General features: G+C 49.9%; 1 long non-coding RNA gene across 3 annotated transcripts in view; it reads right to left on the bottom strand.

The window, feature by feature from the left end:
• Window positions 1-14,359, bottom strand: part of Gm36287 — a 90,667-nt gene that overhangs the window by 60,251 nt on the left and 16,057 nt on the right. For all 3 annotated transcript variants that reach the window (XR_003950180.1, XR_381342.3, XR_872584.1), the window contains one exon: window positions 2,499-2,596. This is a non-coding gene — a long non-coding RNA (predicted gene, 36287). The remainder of the gene's footprint in view (window positions 1-2,498; window positions 2,597-14,359) is intronic.

The raw sequence follows: 14,359 nt of genomic DNA, 5'->3' as shown, positions 1-14,359 counted from the left end.
TAGACAGGGTTCAATCTGTTTTCCTTTCATGCAATAAGATTGGAGGGTAAAGTTCTATTCACCCCTAAGGTGACTCATTCCAGCAGGAACACCGAGTGCTCAGGTGTGACCCCAGAGCAGGGTGGAGGAGAGCAGAAACCTTGCAGGAATGAATGGCGTGCAATGTGGAGAATGGCCCCAGGTACACACCCAGCCTGCAGGTGGAGGGGAGTAGTAGATTGTGCACAGGAATGGAAGGTGACAAAGAAGAGAATGCTGTGTAGGGACCCAACCTGCAAGGGGAGGAGAGCCGGCCACATGCAGGAATGAATGGCATGTGGTGTGAACAACAGAGAGTGAAGAACAGAGAGCATACAAAAATTGTCCAGCAAAGACACAATCCACCCCACATCTTGAGTCCACACCATAAGTCCTTCTAGCATAGACTTCTCTCTTATTAACGTATCCAAAGCAAATCACAGCCACTTCCTCTTCTCTTAATGCCCTGAAAATTGACATCATGGAAGCCCTTGGTGAGCCTACTACACTAGCCATCTTAACCTAGGCCATGGTAGCCTACAGGGCTTAGGGACTTTGGATCAGGTACAAAGGGAAAATTGTCCTGCAACCAGCTGCAAGACTCTCGGGTCTGGCTCCACTAGCCACCATGACAACTTGCACACATAGCCATGGACTTTGTTGCCAGCAGGTAAACCACATGATTGGAACAAACCCTTTGCATCAACCAACAGTGATTTGGCACCTGAAGCACATTTTTCTTTTCTTTTTCTAGTTTGGTTTTGTTGAGACAGAGTCACATATATATATATATATATATATATATATATATATATATATATATATATAGCCTAGGCTATGTGGCCAAGGATGACCTTAAACTCCCATCCTCCTGCCTCTACCACTCAAGCACTAGAATTGGAAGTGTGTATTGCCACACCTGGCTTACTCACTGCTGGAGATGGAATTCAGGGCTAGACGCGTTCTACAAACTGAGGTACATCCCCAACACAAAAGCACGCCATTAAGCAACACAAACACACTGTGGAAGCTCTAAATTCAGCAGACCTGGGGGCACTCATTGGCAGCTTAGACCTGGACCCTCATGCCCATAGACAAGTCTAAGTGAAGTGACTGACCCTTGAGTCCCTACACCTCCTTTTGTGTCTCCTTTGCTACATTTCACCCCACTTTTAATTTAGATTAAAATCACGTATTTTTATACTTGTATAACCCATCCTGCCAGGTGCTGTGGAGCACATCTCCATGAGTTCAAGGACAGCCTGGTCTACACAGTCAGTTCCAGGATTGCAAAGCTATATAATGAGATCCTGCCCTAATAATTGAAAACAATAATAATATAATCCCTCTGAATTTCTTTCTCCAACAAGAGGGATACGACAAAGTGAAAATGAAATATAACAGAACATAAACTATGAGTTGTTAGCCATCCCTGGCAGTGGGAGGAACCAGGGTCCAAGGCGCCTGCTCTGCATAGCCCTTACCTGCTCCTTATGGCTTCAAGCAGGACTAATGATCAGTGCAAAGACACATTTCCTGGTGCCACTTATACAACTATGCAACTTCTGCGTGCACTTCTAAGGGCCTCCAGCTTTCTGTGTTTAGAAGTACTTCTAGAGCACTTACAGTAATGTGTTCTAGGAATCTCAACACATCGCATCCCGTAAAAGCAAAGGGCGCATTCCAAGGCCCCACTGAGGCCACTTCTGAGAGGCTGAGACCAAGAAACCATGCACTTCCTTGGGAACTTCAAAAGTGAAGAAGCCAAGAGTACAAACGGAGGCTAAGCCCTCTGTCCTATGACAGCAGCTGTCTCGTGACGACAGACTCTCACATCCCTAGGGCAGCTTCCCCACAGCGACCATGCAGCACCTCCCTTACCTCCCCACCAGCACCTGTGTGTGCCACCTGGAGCCTCGGCTGCAGGAGACCTCCTCTCTGACATCTGCTATACAGCCCTATGGTGGACACAGTCCCTCCCTACCCCGTGCCCCAGAGCACTGCCGAAGCCTTCCCAGTCTAACCCGAGGCCCTCCTGGAGATCCATGCTAGCCACGGGGCCCCCTCCAGAGCCTCATAATGGCCTTCACGGAGCTACAAACAGGACAGACACAAGGTAAGTAAATGTTTGGTAAGCAAACACACCATCTTGATTTCTTTCCTTTAAAGCCCTCAACTCAGCCAAGCGCACAGCCTATGGCAGAGCAATGCCCCACAGGACTCTGGCCAGCTTGTAGATTGGCAACCATCTGCCTCTGGTTAGGTGCCTCATGTTTCTCATCCTGACTCTCACTGTACCCTCCCCCCCCCAATCCAAACAAGACCCACGCTGTGAGTCCCAGCTTCCAGCCTGTATGGATGCCCTACTCATTCAGAACATGTATCCTGAGTATCTGCTATTTGGTGGACCAGGCACAAGCAGCAAACAAGACAGACGTGGTTGTGATCTGTGTTCTCACTATAGCCGGGGCATCTGGCACCTGTAGCCTCTGGTTCCTTGTCAAGTAAAAGAATAATAAACACGCTTTCCATGTTGTAAGAATTCCGTGCCTCTTCAGTCGGCTGCCTCTTGGGTGATCTACAAAACAAGGAGCAGAAGCCTGCCTAAGCCATGCCACCTTTTTATTTTTGATAGCTACACACACACACATACATGCATACATACACACACACATATACACGTACATATATATAATCATATGAACCCTGTCTTCTCAGTTTATCCCCCAGTGGCTACACCATTAGAGAAAAGGACCCCACACACTCTGCAGCGTTAATAGTTTTCAGCTCCTTGAATAGGGTTGGGACCCCCTGGGTGCATCCTTTATCCATGGGGGAATTTCATGAAGGTATCCACAGGTGCTGTGTGTTCATGGTTGCCATGGCAATGTTTCATGACCATCTTCTCCATCCTCCAGCTCTCACATCCTAGCTACCATCCCTACCTCCCTGATTAATTCTTAACTGCACCATGGCAAGCTATGGCAAGCCATATCCCACATCCTTCACCCTCCTTCCTTACTTAGTCCCCTCACACAGACTCTAAGCAAGTACTTTTTTCCCTTGTGTTCAAATGACAAAAGAGTTAGCTTGACTGTCCCAAAACCATCTGGGTTATGACAGGCTTTAGATTCAGGACTCCTGGGACCACTGTCACATGGCTCTGCCCTTGCAGTTTAGAGTTTCTGGGGGAATCCCATGCCTTATGCATAAGCTGGGCATTCTGTCCTCGGTAAGTAGCAGGCCTGCCAGACACCAACATATAACAAGTGGGCACCCCTGGAAAGAGCCTCAGCCAACTGGGTTTGGGAATGACACCCTTCTTGGAGACGGGGGAGGGGTGGGCTGGACAAAAAAGCCCCAGGTAATGGAAATGGAAATTCTAACCAACAGCCTGCACCTGGTGTTTTTGAGCCTCCAGAGACAGCTGAAGGGAATTGTATGTGTGCCTTTGCCAGCACTGGCTCCCCAGTCATAGTCCAAGGTGGCCTGGGGGAGCTCTAGTCCACTTCACAGAATGGCCATTCCTATCCCAACCTAGGTGTTACATGATAGCACTATTTAAACCTGTTCCCGAGGTGCCTTAGAACGCACCTGGGGTCATCCCTGACCTCAGCTCAGAGCCATACAGCACTGCCCATTTCTGAGACTCCCTCATCATATCCTGTACCTCCTGCCAGACTCAGGGTTTTCTCTTGGCTCTAAAGGAGAGAAATGAACACCCTGTCTCCCCATAGGCTCCTGGGACCTAAAGGGAGACTCGGGGCCATTTGTCCAGGTTGTAGGTCACAAGAAGGCCACAGGTCCTTCTCCAGAAACCCCTATTCATCTTACTGGGATCCTGAGCAGCTGGGTCATCCCATGACAAACACGTAAGCCCAGCCCCAGACACAGACATCACAGCTTCTGCAGGTGTGACTCAAAGACTCCAGGGCCTTGCACAAGGTCACAGGGAACTAGAAGAACAGGACAGGGGTTGTCTCAAGTCCAAGCCTCTACATTCTGGCCAAGCCTTACTGCACACAAACTGCAGCTGCAGCTGTGGAGAAAGAAACCTGACCATGTGACCAAGCACTGGCTGTCCTCTAGGGCAGGGCATGAGTCTGGGCCCTGGGGAAACCCCAAGTATGAAGAAGGCAAGGTCCTTGGCCTTGAGTTACAGTCAGTGAGGCAGAGCCGACACAACTGTGTGCAAATGACTACGGTCAAGCCCTCATCTCGGTAGAGCTGGCCCCCCAGCTGCATAGACAGACTGCTAAATGTCAAGGGCCCTGCCTGACACCAGCATGAGTGGGCAGGAGGTGACTTGTGTCCATGTACAGCAAGTGTTCTAGGTTGGCCAGTCTCGCCCACACCCAGCGAGGGTCCAGAACCCATCATGGATGTAGGTGAAGTGCCTGGAGTCTCCTTGCTGACCTGGGCACATTTTGGAAGACACATACCACAAGCAGCCTGGGTAAAGCCTGTGACAGTCTGAAGGAAGGTGCTGGAGGCAGTCTTCCATAGGTAGGCCTGCACTCTGCAGGGCCTGGGTGCCAAGGCTTATCCCTAGCACCTAGGAAAGGCAGAGCAACTCTGCAAAACAGACATGCAAAACATACTCAGGCATGTTGTAGTTCTCACATCTACAGCATGTTAGCCTATGCTGATACCTCGCCTGCCTGCAAGTCTGCGTCCTCCTGGAGGAATACCTTTGTGATTGTTACAATGCATCACCAACTCTTTGGAGCTTGACCTGTGGCTGATAAGAACCAATATGCAACTGGACTCACAGCTAAGCTCAGGCAACCATCTGAGCCAAGTGGATACCTTCCTCATCCTCTTGGGATCTTGGAACTCCTCCACCATGAGAATCCTGCCTCTGTGGGTCTAGTTCAAATCATCCTGGGATGCCAAGGGCACAGCTCCCCACCGTGACACAGTGACACTGCAGTCAGGGGCAGATCCAACTGGGGCTCTGACACCACCTTACATTCTCAGGCAGACAGCCAAGAGCTGCACCCACAAAGGAAGTGGCCCATAACACAACAGCAAAGGCCAAACCAAAGCAGGAGGCTATTTTTATCTTCAGAAGGATCTGCAGCTGGGACCAAGCAGCTACAGGGCATCCTGTAGCTCTGGACTCATTTCTCCCCAATCCTTCACCAGTGCCCTGTCATCCCTTGACCTCCCCCAAGCCCTTCCCAGGGAGGTGAGAAAGTAGATCTGGTCAAAGAGACACATTCTTCATCCTGCTATCTCCAAGGGGCAAGCTAATTAGTCTCCAAATAGTCCAAATGGGTAATTGCTACCTGCATTTAAAGGCCAAACAGCCATCAAGAAGACAGTGGTGGGCCTTTTCTGAGAACTCATGCCCTCCTCTCCCCTTCACCATGACATTTGTAGATGTACATGAGTTGGGTAGCAGGTCTCTCACCAGTGTCCAGTGAAATTGAGGAACAGGACCATCTAGGGCAGCCCCACTCCTGGCTCAAACCCTTCTGCTGTGGTCATCTCCTCTTATACACAAGTATAAATTTGTGCACATATTCATACATACAATACACCAATCCATCTGTACACGTACTTCATATATGTGCACATGCCACACAGGTTAAGTATGTGTACACCTTACATGCACAGTAATCTTATGTAGGTGGCACATGCACTTGCACATGAGCACAAACATACACCTACATACATACACACATACACAAATACACACATACACACACATATACACACACATGCACACACATATGAGTTTCAAGGAGAATGCTCACCCAGGATTTTGGCAAGCTGCTAAAGAGTTCCTAGCTCTAATGTGGGGGTTTCCTAGGTAAAAAGAATGTTGTAGGCTGTAGGGAGAAAGGGAAGGAAAAGAGAGTAAAATGAGGAGGGGACTAGGGAGGGCATAGGAAGACTAACAGTAAAATGACGAGACAGGCAAAGGGTACAGGAAGTCCTGAAAAGAGACCTCATCTCTACCCTACCAAGGCACATAGATTTCAGAGTGCCCCCAAGAAAGGCCCTAAGCCCCACCCCAGTCATTCACTTGCTGTGTGACCTGAGACAAGCCATTTCATTTCGCTGAGCCTGACTGAGCAAACACAAACAATTAGGTTGTTCTGTGTGGCCATTTGAACAATTCTGAGGCAGTGGCCTTCGAGAGGTTTCAGTTTGAGCCTGAGGCCACTGCCACTGCCTTGCCTAGCAAGCCCTGCCCTCTGTCCTCCCAACACACTCGCTTATTTGAATTAATGCCAACTACTCCTTTGCGGAGGACACCAACACCCCCACCCCCACGGGGCAGCCTGAGTAACCTCCTCTGGCCTCAGCTCCCTGGAGGCATCCAAGGTTATCAGCAGCATGGCCCAGAAGAATCCAACTACTGAAATCGCCATCACCCCCACAGAGGGAACCAGATGTGCTGCCCGTGTAGCCTCCACTGTGATGCTGCCACAGAGTGGGCTTCCAGGTCTGTGCAGAGGGCTGCTTTGTACCTTTGCAGTAACAGAAGAACGATTTCCCCAAACATCTATATTCTGATGTGTCACACTGAATCCCCAAGGAGGGACTGACTGCCCTGTGTGGCCTGTTTTGGCTTTCACAGACACGGCTGGTGGAAGTGTACCCATACCTGTACATGCTATATAAACCTGATCCTGTATACATCATCACCCATACACTGCATTTGATGATCTTATTTGCATTAAGACAAAGTCTGAAATGTGCCAGTTACTGACTGGGTGACTTCTGAGAGGTGACTAGAAAAAAAAAGAAAAAGAAAAAGAAAATCTGTGACCTAGTATTGCTCCAGAGTGTTTGCAAAGGGACCAAATAGGGAGAAAACATTAAGATGACCCCGGAAGGCCTCCTGGAAGTGACTTTGAGAGCTGGGTGACAGCCATCAGTAGCAGAGCCAAGGAAACAGAGTTGGGGAAGAAGGCGGCTGTGTCCTGCAGCAACGCCGAGAGCCCTTCCCTCCAGGGCCAGCTCCCCTAGGAGGGCAGAAAATGACTGGCTATCCTCATTACCCCGGCTATGTCTATCTCCTCCCTCAGGGCTGAGGTCTTCGTATGTCAGATGGGAAGAGCAAGCATGGCAGCCTGTCCAGGAAAGCAGGTGAGACAGGGCCTGTGGAACTACACAAGGGCCATTGTCCACATTCTGTCCCTCTTCCTCAGGGGTGGCAGAGAATACTTCCTCCCAGAAGGAAAGTGGAATCAGGTCCTCACCCCTTCCCACCTCCCCACAGTGGCCCCTTGGGGCATGTGGCCAGAATGGGGGGGGGTGGCCGACCTCACCCCTTTGTCACTGAGGAAGCTTCTAAGGGATGCACAGAATCTGCCACTGTCTCCTCATCTAAAGATCATCGATAATTACAAGAAAAAACTCAATAAACCCAAGAACACAGAGACAGCCTTCTTGGGGTGATCTTAAATGAGCCCCTTGGGGGTGCTTATTCCCTTGCTTAAGGGGTCAAAACTCAGATGGATGAAAGTGGGCTCTGAAAGGACCACGGGAGCCAACAGTGGGCACATACACTTGACCGAACACTATACACTGCACACAGCCCCAGAACCCCACAGGTGAACTCCATGGATTGTCAGATTGGCGACTTCAGCCACACTTGGCTCAGTGTCCTAGGCTCCGTTACAGGAAGAGGCTCCTTCCCCGTGGCTGTAGAGATGGGGAGCAGAGCCAAGTACAGTCAGAGATCCAGCCATAGAAAGGATGAAGAAGTTAACACTATCTGCACATTGCCCCAGGTCTCAGGGGACATCACTAAGGTCAGAATGTCCTGTGTGTGGAATGACTCGTCAACTATGTAAACTTGCACAGAACACATGGAGCACCAAGGACTTTGCTCTCCGCCGAGGAGCCAGCCAGCCCTAGGACCCTAATCAGCCAGAATCCCCAAACTGGGAAAGGAGCCATTAAGAACCACAGAGAGCCACTGAAACCTCAGAGACTCCATTATCCGCACTCTTGACCTTCCTTGCTAGGCCCCTCAGCCAGCCCTCACTGCCCTCCTTCACCACTGGGCTTCCCAGGTTTACTAGGGAGCACCCCTGGCCTCCCTCAGGCTGTACTTTGAAATTTCAGGTGTCCGGCTCCTGGAACATCAAAGATGACACCTGTCCTGCTTCCTTAACCCAGTGGCCTGGGGAAGTCCAGCCAGCCCCAGGGTCTGCGGGTCATACTCCAAGAAGCTGGCTTTGATCAGAGACTCGTTGGCCTTGTAGCCCCCATGTCCCACATTCACTTCTCAGGCAGGTGCAGTGGCTCTGTTGCTGCAGGCAGGTGGCAGCTGAGAACTACTGCCTAGACTCATGTCCCTTTCCCGTTCCACCAGCCCTGCCCTCCAGGAGCCGCAGCCCATGTGATTACGGGTTAACGGGTTAACCGCTTTAATTTTAGAAGCAACCCCGAACAATGGCATAGCAGACACTGGCTGTGCGTCTCACAATTCACGTTCTCTACATACTGGGACAGCAATATTTTTAGGCCCTATTCAAGTAACCTGCCCCGCCTGCCGATGAAATATTAATTAAAGGTTACACTTTCAGCCCTCAGAAAATGATTACACAAGATAGCAATTATATTTTCTGTATATTAAAACTGCACCTTGCTGTGCACAGGAATTAATAATTGCAAACCCAGTTGTTACAGTGGCACCATCAAAGCTGGAAGGAGGCGTGCCTGAGAGGGGAGAACAGACCCACAAAGAAAGTGGGTGACTTCAAAGAACAGAATCCCACATTCAGAGCTGGGATTGCTTCTCAAGGTCATTAACGATTCAGGATGTCTGACAGAGTGGCCCAGTTACAGAGTACACGGAGAAACAGAATTTAGAACAGGGTGCAGCTACTGCCTGGATTCTGGTGGCTAGACTGTCTGCAACCTGGCATCCCAGGGGCCAGTGAGGCAGCTCTTTGAGCCTCTTCCAAGGGACTTTAAGACTCAAGATAGCCAGAAGTTTGGAAAGCCAGCAATTCAAAGCTTCCCAGTTCTCCCACTAAAGGAAAATGGCAGCACATAGACCAGAAGATAGCAGTAGTGGCAGCCGACTTGATCAAGCACCTACCGCAGCCTCCTCTGTGAAGTAGGAATTCCTATCTCCATTTTATAAATAAAATCAAAGATCCAAAAACATTAAATGACTTGCCCACTATGACACAGGAAATGGCAGGATTAGGATCCAAACTGATTGTCCCACAAGTCTGTAAGTGCCAGGATGCTAAGTTTGTTCAGGGTAGTGTCTCTACAAGCCACCTAACATCATGACCAACACATGGTCAGTAAATTTTACTAGTGTATGAATGAATGAATGAATGAATGAATGAACCCCTGAATTAATCAATCATCCTTGCTTGGGAGGTCAAACTCTACAAACCAGCAAAGCAGACTTTTTTCTTTAAATTGCTCTGACTTTTGATGGGTCTGGTATTCCAGGGAGTAGGCGTGCCTCTTGCATACATCAGACAGACATCATACCACCCCCCAACCCATGGCCTCATTTTTCCCTTCAAGACATTGTCAAACATTTTCCACAAGACAAAATATGACACCGGTGGCATGTGTCATGAAACACTTATGGTTTATTTGACTCTGTGACAATGGGAAAATCAGATACTTTCTACAAAGCTCCCTAAAGAAGCCCTTAGTGACCATGTCAAATCTCACCATGACCCTGAGCAGAGGTCCCATGACCCTCTCTGCCCTTCAAGTCTGAGAATTGGTCACACAGAGAAGCCTTATTTCTTTTCATGGAAGGCGAGCATTCAGGTCACAAAGGGGTGGATCCATAGGGAATGGTGGCTCTGCTGGTATCTCCTTGTGACCTAGAGGGCTGGCTAAATGCAAGGGAGAATTTGCAGCTAGAGACTGGAAGAGTGGGGATGCTGTAAGGCCACTCAGCTAGATCCCCTGTAGAGAAAGAGAAGAACACCCACCCCTGGCCCCAGGCCCAAGCCAGCTCCTTGGAAGACAAAGACCAGCCTAGATGAACGAATTCTTCTGGGCATTCTGGTGGATGGTTCTACCACATGGGCAAGCTAAGAGGGTTGAGAGGAAGCCACCCAGGGCATCCAGTAGCTTCTGCACACAGGGTGCCTCTCAGACTGAGTTCCTGGACACAGCCTGGCAGAGTACCAGAAGCCCATCGCCCTCACCACCCATGCTGATGAGGGGACTGCCTGGCAGCAGCTGTCTGCCTCCCCAGCATGCAGCACCGTTGGCACTGATCTGGGGGCCAGACACAGACGTGGAAAGTTGCAAGCGAAGTGCAGTAGTGCATTAGAGTCCCAGAAAGTTGGAGGCTAAGACCAAAGAATTACTTGAGTCCAGCAATCTACTGGCACTGAGACCCTATCTCAAAACACACTAAGAACTCACCCTTGAGAATCATGCAGCATACAGAGAGAGCAGAGCCATGAATAGTGGCTTCAGTATATACTGAGCAGAAACCCGAGCCAACCAGTTTGTGTATGATTCCCCTGGACCCTTAACAAGTTACCTCCTCAGAGGGAATGTCCCTGAGGCACCTTCCAGTCCAATCCTACAAAACTGTTTTTATCAGATTGCCCTCTGTGCTGAGGACAGCCTAACAGGAAACTTGGATAACGCCAAGGCCATGGGCATCGTGGGAAGGGACAGTGGGAAGGAGGAACTCTCTGAAGCGCCTTGGCAGCCAGAGAGCTCCATAGAACTAGGCCATCGGGCTCTGCTCTGGGGGCTGATTCATAACTGCTCCAGACACACTTAACAAGCAGGGGAGTCTTTGAATTTCCATGACCAATCTAGGCTCTGGGGTCCCAGCTCTGCATCAGGCTAAGACCCTTTCCCCATTGCCGTCATTGCATGACTAGAACCCTACAGAAGGTTCCAGACCTTGTAGTGAGGCCGCCTCTAGGGAATCTTTTAACTTCACAGAGTTTGAGCCCCTCGCACTGGAGGAGACCAAGATGGCGGGTCTAACTCACCATGACTATGTAAGGCTATTTTGGTTTCTTTAAACATTTCATTCCTTGCTTGTAAGCAGGGAAAGCAAACTGCCCAGATCAAGGCCCCCACGGTTCTCAAACCCTACCATCTTCATTTAGCAAAGGAGTCCCAAAGCCATTTACTCTTTCTGATTCTGCATTCATTCGCTTGACTCGGCCTCCTTGGGCACACAAAGCACAGAACCCAGTGAGTAGGCAGGTACCCTACAAAACAAGGCCTACCTCCCTCACCTCTAACTTCCGGGCAATTCCCTGTTAAGCTAAGGCTCCTTCTGGGAGGTAGCAAAGCCTAAGGCATGAACATGGGTGGAGGAGGAACAGTCATAGTCGGAGGCAGCCACAGGCTACAAGAAACTGGCCCAGGTCACAGCAACCCAGAAATACCACTTTTAGCTTCAGCAAAGGCTCCGTTCTGGGAGTTCCATAGCAAACCCTTCCAAAGTTCCTCGTGGGACTTTTGTGAGCTGCTTTAGGGTCAGTTTTGAGTGGTGGGAGGTAGGCAGACCCACAAGGTAGGGACCAGCAAACTCCAGCTGAGACTCCAGCCAAGGCAGGATACCTTCCTGTCCCCAGACTGGCCTCCTGCAGTGAGAACAGGTAATTCTGGTCCAGTCCAGTCCCTGCACAGGACCACAGGGGTTCAAACTTAACTCGAAGGCTTCCAGGAGTGTACAGCATTCTAAGAGCTGGGTCCTCCTCCCGCTTCCTGAATATGTGGGAGACTTCATAAACTGCAGCTGCTTCTCACAGCAGAGATGCAGCAGCAGGCTAATGGATCTCAATAGTTCCCTGGACCCTAAAGACAGGGGCAGGCACACAGGCGTAGATGCTCAGAGAGAGAGGAGGGTGCCCTGGACTTCTTGAGACATCACAGACAGCAGGAGTTCGGAGTTTGAGGTCACATCCAGCACGAGAGGGGGAATGCCTTGAGAACACACGAAGGTCACCATCGCTGAGGTATAAGCACTTTGCAGCCCAAGGTCTAAGAGAAGGAAAGTCACCTCCCTGAGTTAGAAATATGTCCCCTCTTTCCTACAGGGGAGAAGCCATAGCCTAGCCAGGAAGGTCAGGCTCTGCCCATTGCCTGTTCTGAGAAGGAGGTAAGTTTCCTTGGTTACACTCTGATTTCTTAGAGACTGACCCTCTAATGCCCTGGGTCCTGCCAGGAGTATGATACACAGGAGATCACAAAAAGCTAGCAGAGAGAGGGGCCCTGTCACGGTAGGGAAAAATGAAGGCAATCTCCTGCCTAGGTTCGGACCCACAGCCAGGCCTTCCTGCACTGGTGGGACAGGCACAGAAAGGCCTGGCAGCAGCGTGTGGCACAGACATGGACCTAGAGGAAGAAAAGTTGGGGAGGGGTGGTGGCCACTTACAGATCCCCAGACAGCCAGGCTCAGGAGCCTCTAGGTGTGAGTGTATGGCCCTGCCCTGGGTGGTCCTGTGGAAGCAGGCACCCAGTTTACACAGGCAGCTCTCCCTACACATCTGTATGAGGAAGTTGGGGTCAGAGCTCCAGACTCAAGTCCTTCTTGCTGAATTCCCCTACCAGACATTGTAGGAAAAGAGGAACCCTTATTCACCGGCCACCTGCACCAGCATTTCTGGGCTGGGCGGCAGTGGCAGAAACAGGTTGTCCTAGTTTTCCAGCATAGAACCTCACGCACAGTTCCTCTTCTGGGCCTCGGCCTGCTGCTGAAGCCTCAGGGAGGGTGCAGGAACTTCCTACAGGCTGGATTTTAGGTCATATCTCACAGGTTACCCTTGTCAATGCCCTCTGCAGCTTTCTCTACTTCCCCCAATCCCTCAATATTTAAGTCCCACTCAGCACCAGTCATGTGTGACCCCGGCTTATCTTTCCTCCAAAACCTACTGCTCTCTGCACCCACCCTTCCATCCCCCAGTTCCCATTGGCCAAGACACCTGTCCTCCAGCATGCGACCAGAAAACTTTCCATTTCAGCTTTGTGGTTCTAGGGATGGGACATTGCACTTGGGTCGTGCTGGGAAAAATACTTGACCCATGAACTAACTACATCCCTACGCCTCAATTGTCCCTTTTTGTTTAAGTCTAGATCACTGCTTAAGACTGCTCATCACTTCTGGGCCTTGACAGAATCTTTCTCCCCAGGACCACCCAACGCCAGCAGCCCAGCGCCTGCCCTCCCTCTGTGGCTGCCTCTAATGCCACCAAAGCTACAGAGCCTTCAGGTACATCAGTAATGCTTAACCCTCGAGGAGGTCATGGGTTGGAGACTTTTCATGAACAAAGTGTATGATATATGAATGTCTCTCACTAAACTGCTTTTTTTTCCTTTTCTTTCTTTTTAATTAATTAATTTATTTATTTATTTATCTTTGATACATTTTCGTGTAGTTCATGCTGGTCTATTAATCTGATGTCACTGAGGGTGACGGGTATCTAGATAATCCTGTTATCTCCCACCTCCCAAGTGCTGGGCTGAGAGGTCTGTGCTACAGCACACCTGGTTTCTGTGAGCCTGACTGTGTGCACGCTAGGCAAGCACTTGACCTACTAAGCTCTATCCCCAGTCCTGAGAATTTCTAAACGGAGACAACACTGACTGCTGAGCTATTAGGAGGTAGTGAGTCCTCGCAGGGCTTCAAAGAGCTTCCAGAATCTTCTAGACCTGACATGTCTCTGCATTTTCCCTTTATAATAACCCTGCAGGGCGAAATGTACATGTATATATCCTTGTTCATTTTACAAGACACACAGTCACTGTTTCGAGGACGGTGTAAAGGCAGAAGGTCAAACCTGAGATGATATGACAGACACGATGAACTCACTGAGGGGAACAAGCCGCACAAACAAACTAAAGGACACCCAGAATGGAGAAATACTGTGTCTGACCATGACAATTTGGGGGTAGTGAGAGATAACGACAGCCACACCTGCAGGCAGGGGACAGGACTGGGGTTGGGTAGATGAATGTTCAAGAGGCCTTTGGGATTATAACTTCCCTGATCTGTCTGGGAGGAAAGAGACTGATGGGGCAATGGTGCCACGCCCCCTCCACGGGCAGAGCACTGAAGACATCTCATTTGTAGCAGAAGCAGGAGCATGCGGGGAGGAGGGAGAAGCTTGGTGGGGCTGCAGACCTGTGAAAGCTTGGGTTTTCTGGGGCCTTTTGCAGTTTGTTTTAGGATCCTTTTTTTAATATCATTATTCAAACCGCTAAAAACATCTGAACTTTCCACCCCAAAGCTGACTCAAGGCACCTCACGGTGATGTCACTACGAGTGAATTCAAGTTGTTGACATTTGAGAAGCCACCGTGTTCTGACACTGAGGAAAAGGTCACTGCGTGAAGGGTGTCCTGTGAACCATGAG

The sequence above is a fragment of the Mus musculus genome, chromosome 12, assembly GCF_000001635.26.
Source record: "Mus musculus strain C57BL/6J chromosome 12, GRCm38.p6 C57BL/6J".
Taxonomy (NCBI): domain Eukaryota; kingdom Metazoa; phylum Chordata; class Mammalia; order Rodentia; family Muridae; genus Mus; species Mus musculus.
This window is presented reverse-complemented; position numbering and strand designations above follow the sequence as displayed.